Genomic DNA, 27,767 nt, shown 5'->3' on the forward strand with positions numbered 1-27,767 from the left:
AGGAAGAGGGAGCAGGCTTGTTTTCTGGTGCCCTGAATACTTGGAGTCATGGGTTCAATTGGCAGAAAAGGAGATTACACCTGAACATTAGGAAGAACTTCCTGACCATAAGAGCTGTTCAACAGTGGAACTCTCTGCCTCTTAGTTTAGTGGAAGCTTCTTCTGTGGAGGCTTTAAACAGAGGCTGGATGGTCATCTGTTGGGGTGCTTTTATTGTGGTTTTCCTGCATGGTAAAGGGTTGAACTTGATGGCCCATGTGGGTTCTATGATTATATGAAAAGAAGAATGAAAAGAAAGATCTTTTCCTTTTGTTTTATTTTATTTATTTTGGATTTTAATTGTCAGGATTGGAATACAACTGTGTGAAATACATCTGAAACATTACATATGTCACATCTTTTCACTTAACTCTGGCGATGGAACTGGAAAGGAACAACTTAATTGTGCATGTATATGCGATGTTCTCAAATGCCTTCATGTACAGCAAAGTAGTGTGTATTGGAAGGTTAACAAAGCAATCATATTTCCTCAAAATAAACATTATCTGACCTCTGGACTCTGAGAGACTATGAAAGACCTTGGCAGGACATCAGACAGTCTCTTAATATAACTTTTCAGCTATTTGTGGAAGTCCAGCTCAGTATCACTAAGGGGAGGAGGCTGACTGGGCAAGGGAGAGTGGGGGCGAGGGGGGAGAGCTTAGATTTGCATCCTCCTTCCGGAAGCCATTTCAATCACACAGCATCTTGGTGTCCTTTTATAACTTAAGGAGTCATTTTCAGAGGGAAGGTAGAGCCATAGGAAAGGCAGACCAAGTCAGAAGAAATTACGAGCAAGGTAAAGTGCTACTTTTTTCCTTCTTATTGCATATACATTCCATTTGCCACAAGCTATATTGGCTTTGTTAATTAAAGTAACTAGCATAATTATACATGTTTATCACTTTTTGAATTATCACAAGTAAAAAAACAGACACTATTCTTGAGCACACAAAGTGTGACGTTTCCTTTATGTAAGTCACCTTCAGAGTGGATTTACTCACAAGCAGCTACGAGGACACGTAGAAGATGCTCTTAATCACTGAAGTAGTAAAGTAGTGGACTTCCACAAAAATGCAATAACATGCACCATGGAGACTGCAAATAATCCTATTGAGTTTAATGGAACTTAGTCTCAGGTCAGTGGATATAGGATTGCAGCCCTCAAAGTGAAAGTTCACTTCCAGTGGAGTTATCTGTACTCTTAAATTAAGATGTCACATTTACCTATTTTAATTGTAATTCTAATGTACAATTTAAAAATCTTATTCAATAGGGAAGGTTGAACATCTGCTTATATTAGAGGGAATTTAATTATACTTTGCAATAACTCAATTACACTTATGTTCTAACATACTTATAATAATAATATAATAATATTTATTTATTTATTTATTTATTTATTATAACTCAATTACACTTATGTTCTAACATACTTAGGATGCTACATATATGGCTTTGATTGTGCTTTTCCTGCATGGCAAGGGGTTGAACTGTAGGCCCTTGTAGTCTCTTCCAGCTCTATGATTCAATGAATAGAAGGAGCTTAAGACAATATTTGTGGAAGTTCCTTTGGTTTAGTGGGATTAGTTTAGTTCAAACAAACAACTGAATTTAGGGCATAGATATTTTATTTTCTCAGTTTTATTGTGATTTCAATTTTATTTGTGATTTTAAAAAAACAATAGCACATGGACTGTTCCTTTGATCTCTGAAAATTTTGAGTAAATATATTTTGAATTATGGATAGTTGTTTTCACTTTTGTTGACAGTTGTCTATGTGTTTCAGAATTCAGCCATGTGATACTTCTATAAACTTGGTAATGCATATGTAGAATTTTTTAAAAAATGTAAAGAGAAGAGACTGGTTTTACATGAATTTAAAATTGATACATTTATTCTAATGGGAAATCTGTATTTTGGCCTAATCTAGTAAATTGACCAGGCAGTTGCTGAGGTCCACATAATTGCAAAGCATCCATACTCATTAGAAGATCTCTCTAGATAGAGTACACATTCTTTTCTTCTCATCACAGAGCCTCAGGTAACAAGCTCTGAAATGTGGAAGCAGTTATACTTCTCCCTATTTCAGAAACTGCCCCTTTTTCATTCCAAAATGTAGTAAATCTGTTTACATTTAGGAACTTTAGTAGTGAAGACTTTACAGAAATGAACATGCAAAGTCCCCAGGGCCACTTGTCCAGATGCTCTTGATTGCCTTGCCCAAGGTTTTTTCCAGTTGTAACCCCTTGTCTAGGGCAATAAATGTAATTTTCGTCTAATGCAGATAAATGACTTGAATTAGTCCTTGTGGGGAAACAATTGGCACAGTAGCAAAATGCCTTCAAGTTTTATTACTTTTGATGGGAGAAATATATGTTTTGTTCTTTCTTTGTAATCAGTATTGCTAAAATGGAACAATACTTTTGTCTCCCTTCTTTCCACAAAAATAATTGCATTGCAATTTCATTAATCTATCATTATTCTATTAATGAAATAACTTCACATTTTAAAAAAGAAAGCCATTTGATTAAGTATTTATACTTTTAGATGTGGGATTTTCTTTTGTTTACAGTTGTACATACATTTTGCCATTGCAAACATGTTACTAAAGTTATAGAAGTAACATAATATTTTAATGAATATTTGATCACTCAATAAAGAAGGATGTCTTGCAGTTGTGAGTAGCTTGTGTAGCACTGACTTCTGGATGTAGTCCAGAGTGCGTATCCTATACATCAGGCATCCTCAAACTGCAGCCCTCCAGCTGTTTTGGCTTCCAACTCCCAGAAGCCTTTACCTGCTTGTTCAATGGCCAGGAATTCTGGGAGTTGGAGGCCCAAACACCTGGAGGGCCGCAGTTTGAGGGTGCCTGCTATACATGATCCATGATTTCAAATGATGTAATAATGTAACCAGAGCCAGTACTATAGGACAATGGTCTTAAGAATGTTTGCCTTCAAGGAAAATGTTACATGTTGACTTATGTCCTAAATAATTGTTTAGTGGTAGCTGTATTATATTCGTTACTAGCTTGGAGACCTGGCAATGCCCAGGTTATTAGAAGAAGGCATTGTTTGTTTTGGGATGTTAGATAATATCACTGAAGTTTGGTCCAGATCTGTCATTGGCTGGGTCCAGTGCTGTCTGGATAAGGGTGAACTACAACTCCTAGATTCTCAGAGCAATCACCCCCAAACCCTGCCAGTATTCGCAGTTGGCTATGTTGGGTCTGTGTGCCAAGTTTAGTCCAGAACTGTCGTCAGCTAGGTTCAGGGCTCTCTGGATAAGGGTGAACTACAACTCCCAGATCTGAGGTCAGTCACTCCCAAACCAGGCCTGTATATACAGTTGGCCATGCTGGGTCTGTGTGCCAAGTTTGGTCCAGATCTGACGTCAGCTGGGTTGAGTGCTTTCTGGATGCAGATGAACTACAACTCCCAAAAGCAAGGTCCATTCCCTTAAACCCCTACAGTATGTTCAGTTGGTCATGGGGCTTCTCTGTGCCAAGTTTGCTCCCAGTCCATTGTCGGCGGTATCAGTGAAGGTACTGCAAGTCCCATTATCTGTGGCAAGTTTGGCCCAAATCCATCCTTGGTTGGGTTAACAGTGCTCTCTGGATGTAGGACAAGTACAAGTCTTGTAAATCATGGTGAATTCTCCCCAAACCTCTTGTTCAGTTGCTAATCAATTCCTTCGTTAACTGTGTGCCATAGGAAAGGGTAAGAAAGGGTTAAGGTAGAGGCATTGGGCGGGATCATGGTAATTAAGGACCCCTAGGATGTCCATTCTGGAGAAAAACAGAACATCTAGGATGAAATTGTACCCGCATGAAAGCCTTCACTTGGGTGGGGGGCAGGATGTTGTTTGTGGAGGACACTGGCAAAGTTTGGGCTACGTTTTCATGGCGCTCACTATAACTTGCATGTCAGTGGAGGGAGGGCCATTGGTGTCTCCTGCTCAGTGGGAACTATAGCCTGTTTGTAAAGCAGGAGACTGTCTGTGTGAGCAGACACACGTGTCACATACACACATACAGATTTTCGCTTTTATTATGTGTATAGATAGATGAGGTTTTTTATCGCGTCAGAAGTGACTTGAGAACATACTGCAAGTTACTTCTGGTATGAAAGAATTGACCGTCTACAGAGACGTTGCTCAGGGAACATCTGGATGCAATAGCTGGGAGGCTTCTCTCATGTCCCTGCAAGCTAGAGCTGACAGATGGGAGCTCACCCCATCTCGCAGATTCGAACCAGCAACCTTCAAGTCAGCAACCCAACCTTCATGTCAGCAATTCAGCCAGCACAAATGTTTAACACATTGCGCCACCGTGGCTCCTTATATTAGTTATGTAAGACAAGTTGATTTGGATCAAGCTGATTAGGATCAGAAATATTGTTAGTGGTTGGCAAACTAGATTTTCAATGCACTTCAGGTAGAATCTCTTTTTCTGCCATTTGAACCCATTCCTCCATTGAGTCCTAGTTTCCAGGACAGCAGAAAAACAAGGCTGCTCCCTCTTCCTTATGACATCCTTTCCAATATTTAAACCTGACTCTCATGTCTCTTCTCAGCCTTCTCTTTCGCGGGCTAAACATGCCCAGCTCTTTAAGCCATTCCTCATTGAGCATGGCCTCCAGACCTTTGATTATTTTAGTTGTCCTCCTCTGGACACATTCCACTTGGTGAATATTCCTCTTGAATTGTGGTACCCATAACTGGACACAGTATTCCAGGAAGCACTAGTGCCACTGTATTCTACTTGGCTGAGGTTTCACCTATATTACAGAGTTCAGTTCTGGGCACCACAATTTAAAAAGGTTATTGACAAGCTGGAACATACCCACAGAAGGGTAATCAAAATAGTAAAATGTTTGGCAGGGAGTTGGACTGGAAGACATTGTGGTCTCTTCCAACTCCATGAGCTCTTCTACACAGGCAGTAAAATCCAGTTCCAAGCCGGATTGAAGTCAGGGGTTCCACAAAATGTACACCCACAATGCACATCCAGCCAGAAACAGCATGTTAAAAATATTCACTGGAAATTCTGGTTCAAGTCATAAAATCCACTGCAGCCGGTCAGCATATATCCCATGAAGAGCTGGAACCTGAGGCCAGAATCAAGGAAAAGTTGAGATATCATCTGATAGTAGCAGAAACTATGATGGGGTCTAGGTTGGGCTCCTCTCAGACATATGTCCTGATTCTTTTTCTCACTATACACAAATACTTTTTTCAAATACAAACATGCATATACATCCACACAGAAGCTTAACATCCCCATGCATTCTCCTTATCAAAATTCTGTGGCCTCATGGATGCTCAGAGTCCATATTTTCACAGGAAGATAACTTGTGTGTGAATAATTTCATGTAAGTTTCAGTAAGAAAGATTACATTGCATAATCTTTCATGTAAGATTATTCCCATAAAAATGTACACTGGTGGCACATAAGTAGAGGTGGGTTTTGATCCCAAGGACTCACGTTACTGATGGAAATATCGAGTTTGGAACTGCTAGAGATCACTGTTTTTATCCCAATAGTGCAGAGATGATTGAGAATTATGGAGAAGTCCTTGTGTTATGTAGTGAGTTTGGAGCTGATGTGAGGAATTATTTGAAATAGAAACATGCCTTTTCATATGCTTTCCTTCTCATAATACCACACTTGCACTTTATATTGCTTCAGTCCCAACACTAGAATCACCAAGCAAGGCTTCTCTCTTTGATCTGTTAGGAGATCAGCTATAAATTTTGAAGGAAATCTCAGCCTTAGAAACTATTAAGAATGATACAATTAAATTTTGCTATTATGGATGCAATTCAGAAAAAGCTAGGCATGGCAAAGTCCTGTTGAGGTGACTTCAATTTAATGTGGCATAGTTAGGTACTAAGTTTTACTCATTTTCCCTTACTGGATTTACATTGCTGTTACATTTATCAATGCCAGGAATGTTTTTATCAGTATAATGTAAACCTTGACAAAAATATTTTTTCTTTACGAATAAGTTGCCATATTATATTTTTAATACAGTAGACATATTTGCTATTTTAATAAACATGATTTAATTTAAATGGCATTGTTTTCTCCCTTTGTGAAGAGTAGAGGAGAAAATATGCAAAATAATAGAATCAGAATAATAGAGCTGGAAGGGACCACATATGCCATCTAGTTCAACCTCTTGCCATGCAGGAAAAGCGCAATCAAAGCACCCCTGAGAGATGGCCACCCAACCTCTGTTTGAAAGCCTCGAAGGAAGGAGCTTCCACTACAGTCCTCAGAGAGTTCCATTGTTGAACAGCTTGTACAGTCAGGAAGTTCTTCCTAATGTTCAGGTGGAATCTCCTTTTCTGCCATTTGAATCCTAGTTTCCAGGGCAGCTGAAAACCAGCCTGCTCCCTCTTCCTTATGACATCCTTTCAAGTATTTAAACGTGGCAATCATATCTCCTCTCAATCTTCTCTTCTGCAGGCTAAATATACCCAGGTTTTTAAGACGCTCCTCATAGGGCATGGTGTCCAGGCCTTTGATCATTGTAGTCACCTTCCTCTGGACACGTTCCTGCTTGTCAATATCCCACTTGAATTATGGTGCCCAAAATTGGATGCAGTATTCCAGAGAGGCCTGAACAAGAGTAGATTGGCCCCATAATAATAATAATAATAATAATAATAATAATAATAATAATAATAATAATAATAATAAAAAAACTTTATTTATACCCCGCCACCATCTCCCCAATGGGGACTCGGGGCGGCTTACATGGGGCCATGCCCGGGAAAATACAATATAACACAATATAAAAACAACATATCATAATACAATTACAACAATACAATAAAGAATCATATACAGTACAACACAAAATCCAAAGAGCAATATAACAGGGCAGGCTGCACTAATACTCAGTTACTCAGTTACCCCATCTCTTTCCTTGATCTAGACCAGTGGTTCTCAACCTGTGGGTTCCCAGGTGTTTTGGCCTACAATTCACAGAAATCCCAGCCAGTTTACCAGCTGTTGGGATTTCTGAGAGTTGAAGGCCAAAACATCTGGGGACTCACAGATTGAGAACCACTGATCTAGATACTATACTCTTTTTGATACAGCCCAAAATCCCATATAAAGTTTACTTTAATAACATTGCTCCACCGTCATTGGTTTTCTAAATAGAAATGATATGCACTAAAATTCTACTGAAGCTTTCTATGAGCGTACTGGAATTTGGGCCAGATTAATTACATTGTGAATAGAGTACATACCACTAGTCATATGGGAGTGGCATGATAAGACATGTTAAGTAAGGCCCCATCCACACAGGCACTATAATACAGCTAGAAGCTACCGTGTTTCCCCGAAAATAAGACAGTGTCTTATATTAAATTTTGTTCCCAAAGATGTGCTAGGTCTTATTTTCGGGGGATGTCTTATTTTTCCATGAAGAAGAATTCACATTTATTGTTGAACAAAAAAATGAACATTTATTATATACTGTACAGTAGTTGTCATCACAAACCAGCATAACTAAACAAACTGTGAATCCTATCAAGCATTTGTTGTTACTACCATTATTTCCATGTACAACTGGTATGTACATTTACCAATCCTGCATGCTCTGGTGTTCTGTTTGGCAGGCGCTGGGCATGCTTCCAAACAAAAACTTTGCTAGGTCTTACTTTCGGGGGAGGCCTTATATTTAGCAATTCAGCAAAACTTCTACTAGGTCTTATTTTTCGGGGATGTCTTATTTTCGGGGAAACAGGGTAGGGTGCCAATTCAACCTCCTACCATAATTCTGACAGAAACCGCATGTTAAAAGAACTCACCAGAAATTCTGGATCATGCTTATCAAGACAGAGTTAAACTCCAGGGATCACAGGTGGAAAGTAAACAAATATCTCTCCTACTGCAAGCAAAGGACAACATTCCCACGAGAACGCTAGATGTCAGTGCCTGAGTTTGCTCTGCTTTAAGTGCTGATCACTTGTTTCAACCAGCGCTTTTTGCCAGGGAAGATAAATAATAATAATCCTAATCTGGATTGATCCGAATCATTACACCTTTTTCGATTATGGGGCAGGTTTGAACAGGTTCAAGAGATGCCTGTGTAGGTACTCCAAAGCGAAACAGATTTCTTAAATCCAAATCCTGACCCAGATTAAATGTCTGTGCGGAAGGGCCCTAAATTATCCATGGAAAATGCTGAGGAGGAAATAGATTATTATTCTTAATTTAAAACTATCACATGTTCCTTTTTGGTGTGAATTTCTTCTGATTCTGATGACTCCTTTAAAAAGTTTACTGATTAATCTTTTTCAAACAGGTTTTCTTTATTCTTGCCACCATTTTGTAACTGTTTGATGACTAATAATGACTTTGAGAAACAGAAAGTCAACAGCATGGCATGGAAGACATTTCAGAATACAAAATTGCTATGTTTTGCTAAGTCTTTTTTATTGTTGCCGTTTGGCTGCATTTAAACAAGCAACTTTACGGTGTTTGGAAGAAGAGTAGCATCAACTAGGAGAGCGAATCCTGGATGCATGTCACCAAGTGTTCCTTTCTTTTGGCACTAAAGTGTTGCTGATGAGAGTAAACACAGTGGGGAAGCTTCTAGCTCATTTCTCCATCAGAGCCTTATTGAATGTACAGCGTCTCAGCTGTGATAAAGTGAATATCACCTGAAGCCTTTTTTGCTGCAGTCTCCAGCATATATTTCTGTGGTTTTGTGCAGACTAGCATTTTTATGTCTTAACTATTATTTAATCAGCTGCGTAGTTAAATGTTAGAGCTCTGGAAAGCTTCTTTTATACTACAGCTTCTGGGCCCCACCCAGTATGGTGAGTGGAGATTTCTGGGAGCTATAGTTCAAAAAATAACTTTTGCCAGCCCTGTGAGATGTCAAATGTTAGCACTACTGTTGTGATCTACTGTTTCTTCCTGGAAGTTTGTGCAACATTTTAAAAGTAGAAGTCTATCTGTAATTGAGCCAAATACTGTCATAGCCCCAAATAATAAAAATAGTTTCAATAATAATGACAACAACAACAACAATAACAACAGCCAGCATGGTGATATTATTTTCTGTCTACTAATCTTGTTGTGTATCAAATAATAATAATAATTTTATTTCTTACCTGCCTCTCCTCGTGGCGAGTTACAATATCACTAAAAACACACAGTCATCTAAAGATATTCTACAAAATACACATATTAAAACATATTTCTACAAAATATATATTAAAATACACAGAACAAATATTAAACACAGGACGCAAGTTTAAAATTTGTGATTAAAACTGGCTGGGTAGGCCTGCCGGAAGAGATGGGTCTTTAGATGGTTTTAAAATTTGTTCCACAATATTGGGGCGGCCGATGAAAAGGTCCTCTGGGTGACAGTTGCCAGTCGAGTTCTCACAAGCTGGAATAGCCAATCCCCGATACAATTTTTCAGGGAGAAACAGCGTTGGGAAAGACAGAAGCATTAGGGAAACACAGGAGGTTTCAAAACTAAGATTAGCAACAATAGAAAAACCACTTTCCCAGTAAAATAAAGTACTTAAAACAAGGAAGTTGAAAAACAAAAGCCATAATTGGAAGCAACTTTAGTGTTAAACAGTGTTGATTTAACACTGTTAAATCAGGCACAATAAATACAATTGCTGGGAAGGAGAGGAGTAGGAGCATAAAATACTCCAGAGGTTGGGTGCAAGTCACATATTTCTCTCATTTGATCTGTTGATTAAAACATGTAGGCTTAATGCTTCACTGATGCTTTTTAAAGTACATTCATTTTTTATTCTGAAAGCAACTATTAACAGTCATTACTAATACCTTGATGCTATTGACCCAAAGGACTGAGGCATAGCTCTGGCCTCATAGCAAGCCCCTTTGGAGTTCAAGACTGGGTAAGAGTTAAATTAGTGACTTACCAAATCAAAATTCTTTTTTTTTTTTGCCCACTATGTTATGCTGATTAAAAAGTTAAACAGAGTAATTGGTGGGTATAGGACCCAAGAAAGGATTAACAATACACATAGAACTGAGTCTGAGAAACAGAGAGAAGAGGATTGATTTCAACTTCTGAGCTCTGTCAAGTTATTATGGGAGTGATAGATGTCCAAAGTGCTGGTCCTACACTCTGGGACAGCAGAGAATAGGCATTCCCTTTCCTCTCTGCAACAGTCCTTGAGTTATTTTAAAGGTATAGTCATACCATCCCCACAGTCTTCACTTCACCAAGCTGAACAACGCGACTCCTTCAATCAGATGAGGCTCCCTCTCTTTTGCACTGGTCAGCACTGGAGTATTGTGTTCAGTTCTAGGTGCCTTGTTTTAAGAAGCAAAGAGCCATGTTGGAGCAGGTTCAGAGAAAGGTAACAAAAGAGGTATGGTATAGAGAACAAAACATAATGAAAGGTTGAAATGTGATAATTTTATTCAGAATTTTTACAAATAAAAGAAAAAAGAAAAAACCCTCCGAATTGCAAAGGAAAACACGAAATAAGACATTAGGGTAAAAATACAAAGCCCAGTCTAAAGGAATAAACAGGAAGAAGAAAAGGCGGGGGAAAGGGGGGGAGGAATAAAGGGTAGTTTTTGGTCTTCCATTCTTTGCTCATTGCGTTTTCCCTTCAAGTACGTATCATCTTTTCTTACATTTCTGGTCTCTCCTTATTTTCTGTTCTCGGGGACTCCTTTTTACTATGTTAAGTCCTTTGCCTTCTTTCTATATTCTTCGTTTGTCTTCCAATCTGTTCTCCTTAGTGGTTTACCATTACTTTCCTTCAAAAGGAAAGTTAATCTGTCCATATCATGGATTTTGTCAAGTTTGTCTAGCCATTGTTCGTTCTTAAGGAAACGTTGGATGAGCTGGGCCTGCTTAGTTTTGTGAAGAGAAGACTGGGGGTGGGTGACATGATCGCAAATTTTAAATACCTCGAGGACTGTCACAGAGAGGAGGAAGATCTGTTCTCTGCTGCCCCAGAGGGTCGGTGGGACCTTGTCTAACTGTTTGAATTACAGGAGAATAAAATGTAATTGTACATTAGAAGTAACTTCTTGGAAGTAAAAATGTTTCAGCAGAGAAGCCAATTAATTGCCCAGAACAGGGGTTCCCAAGGTGTGTGCCCCATGGAGCCTTTGGGGCTCTGCGAGTCATTGTAAAGGGCTCTGCATGAGACATGGCAAGGAGGGAGATTATAGGGAGTCTCTTCTAAATTCTGACAAATTCTGCTGCAAGAAGCAGGCCCATTGTTCACATTAACTTTGGGTGTACATGTAACATTGTAACATTTTTCAAATATCTTAACTAGTTATATCGTTTTGTAGATTTAAATAATGAATAATACTATCTCCAGTTCTTTTTTTATTATTTTTCCTTTTATATATATATGCCTTATTATTCATACTGGAGCCCCCAGATGGCGTAGTGGACTAAGTGACTTGAAGGTTGGGTTGCTGAGCTGAAAGCTGCCAGGTTCGAATCCCACCCGGGGAGAGCGCAGATGAGTTCCCTCTATCAGCTCCAGCTCCATGCGGGGACATGAGTGAAACCTCCCACAAGGATGGTAAAAACATCAAAACATCTGGGCGTCCCCTGGGCAACGTCCTTGCAGATGGCCAATTCTCTCACTCCAGAAGTGACTCAAGTTGCTCCTGACACACACAAAAAAGTATTCATACTTCTGTATACATATTATGTGTATTATGCCTCATAGAACATAGACCAAACTAAATGCTAATCATTTCTTGGGGCTCTACAGGGAAGTTGCTTTGAAAAGGGCTCTGTGGCTGAAAAGGTTTGGGAACCCCTGGCCTGGAGAGCTGATGGAGTCTCCTTCTTTGGACATCTTCAGAAAGAGATTGGACAACTACATGCTGGGGGGTGCTTTAGTTCGATGGACTCAATGGCCCATGAGGCCTCTTCCAACTCTATTGTTCTGTTGCTGTAATGTAAACAGAATAGAACCTCAAGAGAAGGAATGCTTCAGTTCCTAGTGTGGCACATTTTGGATTCAGTTGGTCATCTGTATCCATGGGTTCTGCATTCACTGATTCAACCAGCCACAGCTCAAAAAAGTGTTAGGGAAGGGGAACTTCAGCATTCATTTGTGTTGTTTGTCATTTCTATAAGGCTATAGTTTATAATAGGACTTGCACATCAATGGTTTTAGTGTCCACGTGTTGGAACCAAATCCCAGCTGATACCGAGGCCCACTGGATACATACCTTCCTTGGTCTAGGGCTTAATGAGACCATGTATAGAACAACAGGTTTTTTTGGGGAAGTCACTGGAAAAAAGCATAAATCACTTCCTCCTACTACATCTGTCACTAATTATGCACATCCTTCCCAAAACTGATTTCTCCCACAACCCTGTGATTCATACAAGAGAACCTGAATTGGGTCATAATGTGATTGTACACTGCCTCCTCCGTTGTGCTTAGCCTTGGCCAACTGATTTCTGTTGCATGCTTTAACTTTCTGGTCTAGGGAGTGAATAGGAGCTACCTTGATGTTAAGAATCTTGTTAATTTTATGGTGTATTTTCACATGGAGATCAGCTTTTATTTCACTTATCTGCCTTTCTTCTCAGCTCTGTCCTCAGTAAGGTTTACTGAGCAAAGACAGAGGAGGTATTATGGAAAGAAATCTAATCAATGCAGTGCTGAAGGACAGTCCTTCAGAGTCCTCCCTCATGGCCTTGTGCCAGTTTGGAGGTCATTGTGAGGTTATTCTGTCTGACTTTCACACAAAAAATACCCTTCCAACTTGGGGTGAGGGTAGGGGGAAAATGCTAGCAGTTGTATTCATGTGTAACAGAAGCCTTGTTAAACTAAGTTATATATATATATATATATATATATATATATATATATATATATATCCACACACATACACACACACACACACATATATATATACACACACACACACCTGTTATACCACCAACCCCCTTCCCCAGCACAAAGGCGCATTTCCTATTTTAAACACTTTGCATGTCTGTCTACATTCCCTTCCGTCTACAGTTGGTCTGGTGTGGTATGGCTGACCCACCCATATGCCATACCTCTGGGGAATGTCCAAGAGCTAAATAAAGTTGCGGCAAACAGATGTCCACAGATCTTGCCAAGCAGTAATTTCTATGTCAGCCAGTTTGAAAGCTTCATTGACTAATCCAGACTTTGTAATGCAGAAGAGAGACCACATAAACATACAACCTTATTAAGAGTGTATTTCTCTTGGAAGCCAGCCCCTTTATCAGGTGGCCATGTGGGAAATCGCCTTGACAGAATCTGATGTGTAGCAGATTTAAAGGCCCAAACTGCTAATAGAATAACTTACACAGAAATATTATCTTTTTCCAACTTGCAATCAGTTCTCATTCTTTTTACTGTTTTAAACACTTGTCAGACGTTGCTCTTCCTTAGGCAATTATCTTGTGGCTTTGACTAATGTGGGTTACCCAGTGGTAAAATGTATGACTCTTAAGAAAAAATTAATCTCTGTTTCATACAGTACTAATTGTACATGGTTACAGAAACAGGCTGTGGTTCAACAGATGTACTTTCACTACCACCATCGTTCTCCCCTTGCCAAAACAGTCTGTCACAACAGGATCCATCATGTCAGATGTCTCAAGAAGCTTATATGTTTGCACCTGCCAAGTGCTTATTCCCCCATGTCAGCCCCAAACCCAGGGAGGTTACTGAATCACTCCATTCGGTGGGTGGGGGAGGGGGAGGGAAGTGATCTAGAACTATATTAAATTTTAAAATACTGGAAACGCAGCATAGTGAAGACAAAAGTCATGATGACATTGGGCCATTTAAAATTACTTAGCATGTTTGAGAGAAGATTGCCATGAACTAATGACATCTAAGATTTAATACTGAATTATTGTAAAAGAGGCATTAGGAGAATTGCGTGAAGACAATAGCTCTCTCTCTTTTTCTTTGGCCCTAGTACCCAAAAGGCGCATGGTCCAACTTAGGGGTGAGGTGAGGGATGAGGCATTGCAAGGTATGGCAGCACTCTTAACTTGGACCACAGGCTGATTGTGCCTGAGTACTCTATATGGGGAAAGGTTACATTTTCAAACTTTATTTCAGCCCTTCCTTAATATTTCTAAATTTGGCTTTGTTTATTTCAATTGTTGAATTATTATTTCAGCAAATCTTTTTTTCAAATTTTAAATTAAAGTGTACCACAATGCCCTTGTAACAGCACATTAAATTTTCACCCACTCCCATGTCTATTTGTTTATCTATTCCAGGAAGAGCGCTGGAATTATTCAGATCTGAAAATAATATCTATTAGCTGTCATAAAAATAGAAAGAGAAAATAGTTGGTCTGTAGTCAGACTTGTCATCACTTCAGTTGCTCATGGTAATGTCCATTGGATAAATCCAAAGCCTGGCTTTGTGTACTGGTGGACCCCTGCCCCAATCATTAATTTAGGTTTGTTTGTTACAATTGAAACAATTATTTTAATACTTCATGCTATTTCAGCAGTTCCTGCACAATTTTACTTTCCACAGTGCTAAACCAAACCGCCGCCCCCCCCCAACAGTCTGAGGGACCATGAACCAGCCCTCCACTTAAAAAGTTTAAAGACCCCTGCTTTAGAGAATGACATGCATTCATCTACGTATAATTTTATCACCTACTGAGCAAGGATGTCCTAACACATTCCCAAGAACCTATTGAAACAACTTAGAGATAGATGGGATTTTTTGCAAGATGGCAGTTCTGTCTTTATTTCTTATCAAAAGCATTGCATAAATTAATATAAAACTGATAAAAAATAGGAGCACAAGTGGCTAAATATCTTTTGACCAAAAACGGGCAACAGCGATCACATTGTTTGTAGCCTCAAACAATTCTTCCTCTGTACATGAGGTTGGACACTGCGGACAAGCATACAAATGCAGAGTTGTCTGCTCTGCTCCACAATCACACAAGGTGGAGGATTTTTTTAGGTAGTGCCATTTTGCCATTCCACTTCTGAGTCTGTTCAGGGACTTCAAAGTTGCCCATCCTGATCATGAAAGTTGTTCAAAAATAGAACTCTCTGCCTCAGAGTGTGGTGGAAGCTCCTTCTTCTGAGGTTTTTAAACTAAGGTTGGATGGCCATCTGTTGGTGGTGCTTTGATTGAGTTTTACCTGCATGGCAGGGGGTTGGACTGAATGGCCCATGTGATCTCTTCTAACTCTGTGATTCTATTTTATAAAATTGGTAATTTACAGAAATATTCAGCTAGCCTTCCTAATTTTGGCTCCACTGAAATTTGTTTTATCACTGGAAGATGAGCTTACAATGTTAATTTTGAATTTCTCTAATATGAATGATATGCAACTATCTGAAATCTTTTGGTAGTGTTATCTATGCTCTTGACTTCCCTCAGAATTCATTGGATGTATATAGCACCCAAAAATGCACCCTGATTTTTTTTCATGGAACATTTCAGTGAAAATTCTAGGGAAAAATCCTTTGGATCATGCATTATCTCTACATGGGTAGTTAGCCTTTTAAAATAGACAGGGTGGTATTTTTATACACCTGGAATGACAATATAGTTGTTAGAGTAATCTGGTGTACTAAGCAATTAAATATTCATTTGAAACACTATAGTACCAAACACATTCATTCTCAAATATCATTTTAGGCTTAGAACAAACAAATGGACAAAAAGAAAATCCATAAGCTACTCACAGCAGGAAAAGGGAAGAGTCTACAGAATTGTGTCATGTAATTATGAAGAGGGTTTTAAAAAAATAATCTGGTTGCTCATATCATCAGCCTATAAAATTACGTATGCAGAAAGCTTAAAAGAACAACAGTGATTTCTATTAATCCTCAAGATAATCTTTTGGTATTTTCGATGCACTGTGTTAATAAAGAGCTACTAGCTGGAGGGTTTTGGGCTAAAAAATTAATTAGGATTCTGACTTGACTATCACACTCTAGAGATGTAAGACAAAAGGAGCTGTGTATTGTGTGTTTGGATCATACACTTGGTACTAAGTGAAACTGTATTTATGTATTGCTCCTAATTAGTGATGTAAAGGATATTCAAAACGTTTTCTTATACTCATCAAGAAACATTGTTTCAACACAAGGCAACTTTAAATAAAGAAAGTTCTGTTAACTGCGTGAAGATTTTTCTCCTGCATACCCGAGCTTGCTTTTTTTCAGCAGCAACAAAATGTTTTTTGCACAAAGATGTATTTCTTGTAAAACTGCATATTTTTTGTGCAAAAAAGCACAAAACATTATTTTTAATAGGGCAAAGGCTTTGTAAAGCTTGGGGAAATTGTGACAGCATACATTTTTCAAGAGAGCCAGTGTGGTATAATAGTTGAGTGTTAGTCTAGGTCCTAGGACAGTGGTTCTCACCCCCAGATGTTTTGGCCTTCAACTCCCAGTAATCCTAACAGCTGATAAACTGGCTGGGATTTCTGAGAGTTGTAGGCCAAAACACCTGGGGACCCGCTGATTGAGAACCACTGTCCTAGGCTAATGGTCTAGGGTTCAAATCCTCATTCAGCCATGGAAACCCATTGAGTAGCCTAACAAGTCACACTTTCCTCAGCCTCAGAGAATGGCAAAGACAACCCCTCTCTAAACAACTCTTGCCTGAAAAACCCAGTGAGAACTCAAAAACAACTTGAAAGAACAACAAGAACTTTTGCAAACTATGCTTTACATCAGTGTCTCTTAACCTGGGGTCCCCAGATGGTTGTGGCCTTCAACTCCCAGAAATCCTAACAGCTGATAAACTGGCTGGGATTTCTGGGAGTTTTAGGCCCAAAACATTTGGGGACCCCAAGTTGAGAACTACTGCTTTACATAGATATACCCACAGATATACATTTATAGTGCATGTGCCTTTAAGATGCCCATTGACTTATGGTGGCTGCATTAATTTCACAGAGTTTTCTTTGGTCCCATCTACACTCACCATTTAATGCAGTTCGATGCTAGCTTCAAACTGTGGTGGCCAGACAACAAACTCCCACAAAAGAAGGCAGTTGATGTGCATCAATGCCCTCTAGTTTGTAAACTCAAACTAGTTCCAGGGTTTCCTGTGTAATCGTCTGCACAGTGAAACCACTTTCTTCAACACCATTTGAAAATGTATTAAATGGTCAATGTATATGGAGCCCTAGGCAAGGAACACTTAGGGGTGAATTTGTTTTGTTTCAAAGCAAATACTGGTAAAATTTGGGGCCCTTTGAAACAGGCTTAAATTCTGAGAGAAATCGGTATTTTAAGTGCACATTCCTCTTGGGATTTAGGCCACACAACGGGCACAAAACCCACAATTTTTGATGCAGAAGGTGAATATATGCCCTCTCAGGAGGCAGACCTCGTCAATAGGTTTTGGAGGGGATGGGGGGCTGGGAGGGGAGGATGGCAGTGCCATCCCGGTTCTTTGAGCTCCTGGAGCCTGAAAAACCAGAATGGTGTGGAGATTGACCCTCAGGATCACAAAAGGTGATCCTGAGAGTCAGGCCCTTCTACACAAGCCCTAAAACATGGAAGAAAATGGAATAAAGGCGAGGGGGGCTAGATGACATTTAGGGAAAATGCACGCTGATTAGCAGAAAAACACATATTAAAAAGGTGCATTTAAAACCCAGTTTGGGCCAAAAAATATGCATATTTGCATAACTGTATATCCCTGCAGTCAAGGAAAACACATGACTCCGTTCCTATACACTGGTGTGGATTGCTCCAGTGCATGTCCTCATTTTAAAATCTCAAAACAACTGATGAGGGCTGTAAACAAATGGAGCCACAGACACACAGGTAGTTAAATGGAAGCACAAATGGAAAGCAATGAGAACTGTCTGCAACCATTCCTTTGTTCTGATGTTTATGAAATTAAACAGAGCTTGAATTTACAGTAGGGAGGAGGGCCTTTGAAATATGCTTAGTAGGAGCAGAAAATGGTAGAAAGGGAGAAGGAATTCTACTTGTTGTTTATATTTCATCATGGAATCAAAATAAATACTGTTTTAAGAGAGCAGACCTGGCAGACGAGGCAAGCTAGAGAAGATTTTCATGCCCAGCAATCGGAGAAGTACAGATCTCTAGGACTTCTACAAGAAAACCTCTGCACATGTTGTGTATTCTTGATTATTAATGTTTGCGACCAGAAGTGTTTCGGATTTTAGATTTATTTTATATTTATTTATTTATTTATTTATTACAACATTTATATCCCGCCCTTCTCACCTGAGAGGGGACTCAGGGCGGCTTACAACAAGCACACATATAAAAATTATACAACACACTATAAATCAATATAAAAATTATAACTTACATCAACATTCATAAAAACATTCTAAAATACATTCTAAAATACATTCTAAAATGGGCGTGTTCAAATTCAAAGGACTGGGTCTGTCGATTGAGTTCCAATTAGTGCTGCTAATTGTTATTCGAAAGCCTGGCCCCACAACCAAGTTTTAACCTTCCTACGGAAGGATAGGAGGGAAGGAGCCTGTCTGACTTCACTGGGGAGGGCGTTCCATAGGCGGGGAGCCACTACTGAAAAGGCCCTGTCACTCGTCCCCGCCAGCTGCACCTGTGAGGCTGACGGGACCGTGAGCAGGGCCTCATCTGATGATCTTAAGCTTCGAGGTGGGTCGTAGCGGGAGACATGTTCGGACAGATACACATAGCCTGCAGGTAATTTTGTACAATATTTTTAATAATTTTATGCATGAAGACATTTATGTATCTTAACTATCAAAAAGCAAAGGTGTCACTATCTTGGTCACCTGTGTGATTTTGGAGTGTTTCAAATGTTGAAATTCTGAATAAGGGATTTTCAACCTTGTAAGAAAGTTGTTTGATGATGGTGATGATTTATACTCCACTTTTTATCTCCACAAAAAAGACTGAAAAAACAATATGGAAACAGATAAAATGAAATGGATACACACACAAATGGGAACCAGTTTTCAAAAAATGTACAGAAAAATAGCTGCGTTTTTTTCACTCAAAGACATTGCTGAATTTCTAGTTCAAATACTGAATAGGAGCTCATCTGAAACCGTTTTAATAACACTGTTATCTGTACTTGAGTCACATGTTCTCTTTATGGTGTTGCAGAGACCCAGGCGATCAAATATCAAGTGTCCACAGGAAGATGACAGAAGATAATGAAGGGCCAGAACAAGACATCCTGTGAGGAGAGGCTTGAATAACTGAAAGAAGAGGCGATTAAGAGGTGATAAAGTAACTGTCTCCATATATATAAAGACTATCATATAGATATTGGAGCACATTTGTCATCTTCGGTTGAAGGGTTAGACAAGAATTATTGAATGCATATTTCAAGAAAAAAGATTTTGACTGGACATTATAAACTTCTTGATATATGTAAGCTATTCCATAGTGGAGATAACTGTCTTGGAAAATGATGGGCTTTGTTTGTTAAGAGATTTTTAAGCAGAGGCTGGTTGACCATTTTTCAGGTATAATACATCATTTCCAGAACTGCGAGAGGGTTGGGCTAGAATGGGGGGAGGAACCTTATGACTATACAACCAAATGTAATTTATGAAGTCCATATATCATCTGTATATCAGGTTCAACATAAATGCCTTGCCAAAACTTGTGGAGAAATTTACCATACATCTATATCGGCTCAGAAACCTAGAGAAGCAAATGGACATTAGAATTCTCTTTACCACATCACAAATTATTAATTTGCTGAATACCAGTAATTTTTACCATTCAAAACGTTGGTTTTTCTTGATTTCTTGGTGGTTTCTCAAACCATTTACCATGGAATCCTTTGGAGAGAGTGAGCTGGTTTTTTAAAAAAACATTGCAGTGGTTCCACCTGAAATTTCAGGATGAACTGTCAGCAGTATAGTAATGACATATAGCTGAAACTGGGGTGAACTAGGTATTTAAAAATTCAACTTTCTCTCTGCCCAGTTAATATTTAACTGTCTTAAGTCTGTAGTGGCCTTACTATTCTCAGGGGCCCCTTCTGCACTGCCATATAAAATCCAGATTATCTTCTTTGAACTGGATTATATGGCAATGTAAGACTCATATAATTCAGTTCAAAGCAGATAATGTGGATTATCTGCTTTGATAATCTAGATTATATGGCAATATAGAAGGGACCTGGATGACTGCCTGGGCAGTCTTACTTGACCAACATTCCAGGGCAGGAGAAGAGAGGAACTTACTGCACTTTGAGCATTGATGGTACATGATGACAACAGATAGATGAGATTTCACAGAAAGTTCAAAAATGCTGTAAAATATAGTTTTCCAATATCCCAAAGGACACAACCCTTCCCTCACTAGTATCAAAAAACAAGGAGAAGAGAGAAATTGTTTGCAGGGAAATCCATGCATCATTATTTGGTAAAGTTGACAAAAATATGGTGGATTCAAAACCACAGGCTGAACAAGGGAATTCCCTTTTATCATCAAAGGGAGGTAGTAATAACAACCAATCCTATATTGTCAGGATGTGGTTCTTAACATGCGTGTGTTCTTGTTTGTTTTAAACAGGCTATTCGATCAGCTGGGAATCAACACATTTGCTGATGAAGAGACTGATTCCAACAGTTATATTATCACATGTGAGTCGGAAATTGCAAGTTATGTATACACCATAACATAACTCTTAAAGAAAGATATATTCATAATTCAAAGTTAACTTTTAAATATGGCTTCAAAATAGTTTTATACTTGCAATTTATCTAAGTGTGTCCTGATTTATTTATTTATCGTGTCAGAAGTGAACCAAGGGTGCAGTTGTAATGTATTTTAAAACACAAACAAAGTTAAAAACTTGGCATTATACTAAATGTCCTTTGACCAGTAGCTGGCCACTTGGAGTGCCTCTGGTGTTGCTATAAGACGGTCCTCCATTGTACATGTGGCAGGGCTCAGGATGAATTGTAATAGGTGGTCTCCACAATCACATGTTGTGGACTCCACTTTGTGGCCCAATTTCTTAAGGTTGGCTCTGCATCTCGTGCCAGAGCGCAGAATGTTCAGAGCCTTCCAAGTCGCCCAGTCTTCTCTGTGTCCAAGAGGTAGTCTCTCCTTTGGTATCCAGTGTGTCTTGATGAGGATCCAGATTAAGTGCTTGGCGATGATTATTTTGAAGCTACCTATCAAGGGAAGAGATGGAAATTCTAGCCTCTGAACCTGTCATGGCTGTGGAAGTGTTCCTTGCAATTGGAAGCAGAAGAGGCTTTTCCACTTAAAAAAATAGTTTTCTTCTTCACTTATTCATATGTCAAGCAAGGGCAGCAACTTTTTTCAACATGGCAGTTGTCTTTTTGATATGTTGTCGAAGGCTTTCACAACCAGAATCATTGGGTTGCTGTGAGTTTTTCGGGCTGTATGGCCATGTTCCAGTAGCATTCTCTCCTAGGAAAGAGTACTACTGGAACATGGTCATACAGCCTGAAAAACACCACAGCAACCCAGTTACCTTTTTCTTTCACCAAAGTGCAAAGACATGGTATAATTTTAAGGAAGGCAAATAACAGCTCCCATTGTGACCAGCCATTTTAGTGTCTGTGTACCTTTTAATGCCACTACCTTCCATGATTCTAGATGAGTGGGCCAGAACAAAATGGGTTTGTGCATTCATGGAGTTAGACAGGGTAAAATTAGACTGTCTTAGAAATGAGCTGAGTTACTTTATTGTTTGGGAGAGAGATAGCCCCACTTTTTTAAAATTGCTTTTAAACTGAATTTTAAGATGAACAGTAAAGATGAGTGGGAATTGGTAATAATAATGCTGCACTTCCACAAATTATTTGTTGGTATAAAATGTTGATAAAATTTTAGAAGTACAGTAGAGTCTCACTTATCCAACACTCGCTTATCCAATGTTCTGGATTATCCAACGCATTTTTGTAGTCAATGTTTTCAATACATCGTGATATTTTGGTGCTAAATTCGTAAATACAGTAATTACTACATAGCATTACTGCGTATTGAACTACCTTTTCTGTCAAATTTGTTGTATAACATGATGTTTTGATGCTTAATTTGTAAAATCTTAGCCTAATTTGATGTTTAATAGGCTTTTCCTTAATCCCTCCTTATAATCCAGCATATTCGCTTATCCAACGTTCTGCCGGCCCGTTTTTGTTGGATAAGTGAGACTCTACTGTACTTGAGAATATGGAAGGTTTTTTTTTTTAAAGGGAGCCAGCATGTATAGCACTTTGAGTATTGGACTAGGCTTCTGGGAGACCAGGGTTTGAGTTCTTGCTCAAGGTGTTGGGGGAACCTTGAGCAACTCATATCCTCTCAGCCTCAGAAGAAGATAATGACAACCCTCCTCTGACTAAATCTTGCCAAGAAAACTTCATGATAGGTTCAACTTCGTGTCAACATAAATAAGAAGTGACTTGAAACCACACAAAACAACAATAAATGTTGATTTATATTTCAAATAATAAGTCTTCTTACTGAGCTGATTAAGATGATCTCAGGGAAGATGCTGGAATCTCTGAAGATTCCAGCATCTTCTGAAGAACATTACTATCCATACTGAGTCTCCCTTCTAGGAATCAGGAATAGTTCAAAGGTTTATGGCTGCTATGACAACATTGACTCTTTCCTTAGTAATTTCTATCCCCATAATCCAGCTAAACACTTCTGGGGCTTAGGGGAAGGATGGTTGTTTAGCATTTTTTTAAATGCAATTAGTATAATTTGGGAGTGAGGGAATGAAACACCATTATGTTATGAAGGGTGAATTTGGTTGGGTTTAAGTTCATCCCCCTCTTGTCTAGTCCAGTCCAGTCTTGATAGCAGATAGACTCAAGTGGGCAGCCAGAAAATTGTGGTAACTGACCTGGACACCCTGGGGACCAAAGCTTCAATATACCGTAAGCACAAATAAATTCAGCTGGGAATTTTTCAGGGGCAGGTTGTCCTTTTTAGGCTCTTATAGCTGCAAAGTAGGAAAGCAGCCACCAGTGTTGGTCCTAGTCAGCAACAACCAATGCAGTTTCATTTAACACACCCAACCTTTTCTTGTATCACCCATTCTACAAGGTCAAAGGTGATTCAGTTGTGCCCTGCTTACCCCCTTATCAGTCAACACTATTTTTCTTATCACCCACACATTTTCTTCTGCTGCCTTTCCCAGGTAACAAATTTTCTCTTTGCCCTCCAGCAGCCCATGCTTTTGGCCACTCAGTCATGGGAAAGGAAGGGGGAATGAAACAGCTAGTGGGAACAGTGGGATTAAACCACATTGGGAAGTAGGCTTGTGATACTTTTGGGAGGAGACAAGCCTAACCACCCCCCTCCACCCACCCCCAGCTCCTAACTCCCCTCTCCTTGAGTTATTTTTTGTTTGAAATCAGTTTTTAAAATGCCTTTGGAAAAAAGGGGAGGTGAGAAGAAGCAATTGAGGAGATTATGAAAAACACCCTGAAACTAATTTACCCCAACTCTAATATTATATAGAGCATGGAGTTGAAGACTGTCTGAATTACCAGAAACAGGATCCCCACAAGATCCAACCTGAACAGGACCTAAATTTAGCCTTATGCATGCATGTTCTTCACTCTAGGTTCTCCAAGACTTCTTGTTGGAACTAAACATTTTAGGACAGACTGCAGTCAGAATGACTAAAACAAGCAGTACTACTGTGTTGTCCAGGCAAATGTAGAAAACTAAGTTATATTTATTTTGAGCTGGCCAGTTCACTCACCACTAGCAGTGTTTTGTAGTAGGGTATCTTGGAGCGTTAACTAATTATTGCCTTTTCTTTCTTAAAGCTCTGAGGAAAAAAGCAGCCTACAAAAACAACGTAAGTGTCCAAAAAGGGCGCAGATGGGCACGTGTGGCCTCCCATAACTGGTCACCATTGCCTGTGTTAGAGAGGACTGCTCACCAGAAGGGCAACAGATTTTAGAGACAAGGATAAAGTTCATATAGGAGAAGATACTTCTTTGGCCAGGTTTGCCTGAATATACTGACAGAAAGAAGGCAGTTTGCTGGGAAAACATATGTCCTCAATGTGGCAGGCCTCTGGTTCAATCTGCACCAAAAGGGATCCCTGGCAAAAAAAAAATGGGGGGGGGGGTGTTAGATTCGTGTTTAGTACACTGGAGAAGCAGTGGAAGCCAAACAGCAAAGGGTAGCTCTTATTTTCTTGAGAAAGAGAGAGAGAGAGAGAGAGAGAGAACACTAAAACAGATTTCATGTCTAAACAGCTTTCTGCTGATGCAGCACCCTACTGCACTGAGCACTTAATTGCTTCTCATTCATTTACAAGACTGGTCTGTGACACCTAGCGGTCAGTGTGGGGATAGTATGACTGACACATGTCAAAAAAATCTGTTTATGATTATTTGTGAATTTGCAGACAGTAGATCCTGAAGGTCCCAATGAAACCCACCCCTCCCATCAGCTCAATAGCTGTTCTTGGGGAAGCTGCTTTCTCTCAGCTTCAGTCTCTGCACCTGGTGTCTAGGATAACAAATACTTCCTTTCCCTCAGTCCTTTACATTACACAGATAAATACAAAGTCCTAGAAGAAATGTGAAATGGACTGCATAAATAATATATTGTTACTGTTATTTGTTTTCTAAGTCTTCAAATTTGAGGCCATGGAACATTTATTTATAATGCCATGGAATGAAGCATTTAACATTTCTCACCTTGTTTGCTACATTTTGTAGAATCTTAGGGTTTACTCGATGATTTTATGATTCCATTCTGTCGAGGGTACTTTGTGCTTTTCCTGTATGGCAGCGTGCTGGACTAGATAGCCCATGTGGTCTTTTTCAACTCTTATGATTCTATTATTCTGCTTCTGCATGTCAGTGCTTATGACATTCTTCCCTCCTTGCATGAAGTTATGTTGGCATATTGGACTTATTTCTTCATTTTTGTTTTATCTATTACAGCAGTAATACAGAGAGAGAGACAAAGAAAGTAAGAGAAAGAGTAGGAAAACTGTCTTCTTGAAGAAGTTTGCAATCTGTAATTTTTCTTGGTGGTAGTAAATCTGTGCTGTGACTCAAAATTATGTGCAGATCCAGTCTACATGTATTTTATTTTATACATGGATTTTATTTTATTTTTGAGACTAAGGATCTCATCCCATGAGTTGCAGAAAGGGGGCGGAATCATCTTACAGTAGTATATCATCATGTGTGTTTGAAATGAAATCGGAAAATATTTCCAACCCCATCACACATTCTTATTTTTTACCCTTTCTACCAAAATCATCCACATTCTGAGCTATCACATGAGCGAGTGTAATCCCCATCCATTCCCCAATGGGTTTTTGTTTAGTTTTGTTTTCTTAACAAGGGAAGCTTTGAAATCCTGGAAGTCTGAAACCTGGAATTACTGGGAAGACAGTAGATTTAAGGCAGAATTAGGTTATTATAAATTGTTCCAGGGCTTTAGAGACCACAGGCACTAGTACTTCCTATAATTTGTAATAAAAAGGTATTAACAATCTATCTATAGTGCAGTTTGGAAAGCTAAGATTTCAAGGAAGGAGAAAATGCAGCAAAAACAAAGCTGTTATATTTCAAAATCGTGCAATCTCTCATCAAATTTTTAAAAATTACTGTGACAGGATCATGCAACAGGATTTTGGAAGAGAAATGGAGCGTCAGTGCTCAGTTGAAAACCGCCCATAGGACCGCCCATAAACGGTACCTAAATTTCCTACTTGATAGATGCAACTATCTTTCAGGTTACTTAGGTCAACAACAAGCTGGGCTATTTTAATGGTCAGGCACTCAATCTGACCTGGGCTGGCTTTGAACTCATGACCTCTCAGTCAGTAGTAATTTCTTGCAGCTGGCTACTAACCAGTTGCTCCACAGCCCGGCCCTTTTGTGTTGTATGATGAGCTCTGTGGTACTCCGTCTGTGAAGTGTTTTAAAAGTGTATAGAAATGAAGGGTAACTTGTGTCTGATGAGGTCTAGAGAGTTTGCATTGCAGAGGCTGCCTTTTCTGTTTGATGACTTGGCATAAATGGTTTAAAGCAAGATTGGACAGGTCCAAGAGCCAACTTTCCCACTTGTCCTGGATTTGTTGTGGGCAATAAGATGTGTTGGTATGCCATTTAATTTTGATGGAGAAAACTAAAGTAAAAGCCTTTTAAAGAAGTGTTTACTTGCATTTAAGTGGCATGTAATTTAATACTAATATTCAACGGTCTGAATTGATGCCAAATTTCAATCATGTGATTTTCACGTGGGGGTCACATTCAGTGTATGGTTGACAGTTTGCCCACTCCAGAGGCATTCTGTATGGGTAGGGGTGAAAGCTTACATATATTAGTGTTGTTTTTCTTTCCTACTTTTAAAACAATTATGACTTGATTTTTCTACCTCTCTCTAACTTAAAATCCAAAAGGCTAACCTAATTATTGAGAAAATTTGGTTCCTAAATTTCAAGTCACAACAAACAAACTAGAACCAGTTTGAAAATCGAAAATGTAATTTACAGTTGATAAAAAGTGGTTTGGAAGAATGTGTATGTCTGTGTCTGCGTTTTAAATTTTTATCTTAGCCTGCTTGAGAAGACTATAATCTTGAATACTTGAAAGCCTATGTTGGGAGACAGTTCAATCAGATCAAGAGCCAAGTACCAGGGTATTTCCTGAAAATCAAAGAGGCAGATGATCTCGTCTTTTGTTAACCTTATTTGCTTAAGTAGGTCCATGAATTGTTCACCAGTAATATAAGGTTGTCTTGGAGCATGATAGTATATCTGGAGTGGTTTTTTAACAGAGGCTGGATAGCCATCTGTTAGAAGTGCTTTGATTATGTATTGATGCATGGTAGAAGAGGGTTGAACTGGATGGCCCTTGTGATCTCTTCTAACTCTTGGATTTTTTGTGTAATTATTTGTACCACTATCTGCCTGTTCCAGCCTCAAATCTGAGCTAAGGAGTGGGTCTTAATTTGACCTCCCTCTCCTTCACCTCATACTCCACCTGAACAACTGGCCTGTGCTGCCTCCAGTAACCTGGTGAAGGTATATATAGAGAACTCTAACTTTTTAAAAAAAAACACGCGGGGGGAGGGCATTTTTTTGGCACGAAAACTACCAAACGTGGATAGAAAAATAAGACTTCCCTTCAAAATGAATCATCATTTGTGGTGTGTGTGCTTTTCTTTGTTCTTCATAACAGTTCCCCCATTGCTTTCACTTAGGTAAAATTAAAGCCTTCAGCAAAAGAAACATAAATAATTGACACTGAGAATACTGTTAAACACCATGGCAGCAGTGATCTGAATGCTTTCTGATAACTTGAAGGCTTCCTTTAAAATGATGGTTTAAATACCCAAAACCTTTATTCCGTAGATTTCATGGACACAGAGCGCAAGATCCATTTAAGAACAGTCAAATGGTGCCAGCAGCATTGGTTGTAAAATTGAGTTGCTGTTGTGTTCCTCAGAATGCTTGCTTAGTAAATGCTTTGAGGTGGATCTTTTGAGGCTGAAAGATGGATCTCAAGCATACTATGCATCACTGTTGAAGAAGACCACATCATATCTCGGAGGCCAAAGAAATCCCAGGTTCTTCATCTGTAATGCCATCATGTTTGTCGCATACTGTCATAATAAGTTTGCCTGTCCCAGTGTGAATGTTCCATTATTTAAGTTGATGAGAGCATGATAGATTTGAAAACTGCAATTCATGTCATTAGCAGTCCCAAATCAAAC

General features: G+C 39.1%; 2 long non-coding RNA genes across 8 annotated transcripts in view; one reads left to right on the forward strand and one right to left on the reverse strand.

The window, feature by feature from the left end:
• Positions 1 to 27,767, forward strand: part of LOC103278942 (uncharacterized) — a 104,300-nt gene that overhangs the window by 66,138 nt on the left and 10,395 nt on the right. For all 7 annotated transcript variants that reach the window (XR_010007005.1, XR_010007004.1, XR_010007006.1 and 4 more), the window contains 2 exons: positions 19,173 to 19,290; positions 20,598 to 20,668. This is a non-coding gene — a long non-coding RNA (uncharacterized LOC103278942). The remainder of the gene's footprint in view (positions 1 to 19,172; positions 19,291 to 20,597; positions 20,669 to 27,767) is intronic.
• Positions 6,740 to 27,767, reverse strand: part of LOC134299760 (uncharacterized) — a 55,005-nt gene continuing 33,977 nt past the window's right edge. The window contains exon 2 of the long non-coding RNA XR_010007009.1: positions 6,740 to 24,970. This is a non-coding gene — a long non-coding RNA (uncharacterized LOC134299760). The remainder of the gene's footprint in view (positions 24,971 to 27,767) is intronic.

Source organism: Anolis carolinensis, chromosome 5 (assembly GCF_035594765.1).
Source record: "Anolis carolinensis isolate JA03-04 chromosome 5, rAnoCar3.1.pri, whole genome shotgun sequence".
NCBI lineage: Eukaryota > Metazoa > Chordata > Lepidosauria > Squamata > Dactyloidae > Anolis > Anolis carolinensis.